This window comes from Callorhinus ursinus, unplaced genomic scaffold (genome assembly GCF_003265705.2).
Source record: "Callorhinus ursinus isolate GAN/ISIS: 27379988/994484 unplaced genomic scaffold, GSC_fseal_2.0 scaffold54, whole genome shotgun sequence".
In the NCBI taxonomy this organism is placed as follows: Eukaryota; Metazoa; Chordata; class Mammalia; order Carnivora; family Otariidae; genus Callorhinus; species Callorhinus ursinus.
Window position 1 is genome coordinate 5,770,036 of NW_027397116.1, and position 1,147 is coordinate 5,771,182.

Here is a 1,147-nt window from a genome sequence, read left to right on the forward strand (position 1 = left end):
ATGTGTGTAAAGGGCATTCAGAAAAGTACACAAGTCACAAACTCCATAGCGTTTCACCAAACGGATACACTGAGATCATCAGCCACCAGATCTATACCAGAGCATCCCCCACAGCCCTTTCTGAGGCCCCAACCCGGCCACCCCCCACCTCCTCCCGACCTCGAGCCCCCCAACCGCTGACCTGACTTACCAAAACCACACATCAGTTTGCCTCATGGAGTTTACTTTGAAGAAGCTGGATTCCAGAGATGTGCAGAAAAGATTTTATTTTTTCTTAATCAACACTACCTGGGAGGTGGAGGGGCTTGTCGAACCTGATCTGGGGTTTGTATTTTATTTCGAACCCTCAAGACTCCTAACTCCTTAACACCACGTAAACTGGGAGGAATTTTAGGGAAAAAGTAATCTTCATGAGCAACCTAAGCAGCGGGCAGAGGCCAACCAGGGCGGACAGTGGAACGAGACAAGAGGAAGGCATTATGAAGAGATAGGGGCCCCAGGAAAAAAGTGTTCTGACCTCTCCCGCCAGCCTTCAGCCTGACTTTGCCTCTTCCAACCTTTTCCTCTGTTTCTAGAGACACCGTTTTCAGCAAAGCCACACCCACCACCTCTTTACTTGAAACAAGCATTGAAAACAGAAGTATAACGTGAGCCACATATGCAATTTTTTAAAGATTTATTTATTTATTATTTGAGAAAGAGAGAGAGAGAGCATGAGCCAGGGGAGGGGCAGAAGGAGAGGGAGACAGAGAATCTCAAGCAGACTCTACACTGAGCGTGGAGCCTAACGCGGGGCTCCATCCCACAACCCTGAGATCGTGACCTGAGCCAAAATCAAGACTGGGATGCTCAACTGACTGAGCCACCTAGGTGCCCCCACAATGTTTTTATAGTGGTAAGATATACATAACATAAAATGTATCATTATTGACATTTAGTACATTCACAATGTTCTGCCACCATCACCACTGTCTACCCAGAACATGTTCATTACCCAAAGGGGATACCTTGTACCCATTCAGCAGTCACTCTTCATCTTCATAACAATGTTTAGAAGCCACCAAGTAGGTGACAATGCTGTACAGGCCCGAGGGCCTCCTCTGTCCTTGTCAAGGGGAAGGCTAACCTTCTCTCCTTCATATAGCAT

The 1,147-nt window shown here is 47.1% G+C and overlaps 1 pseudogene; it reads right to left on the minus strand.

Annotated features, from left to right (window-relative positions):
• Window positions 1–1,040: 1,040 nt before the first annotated feature.
• LOC112839296 (U6atac minor spliceosomal RNA) lies at window positions 1,041–1,147 on the minus strand (annotated as a pseudogene).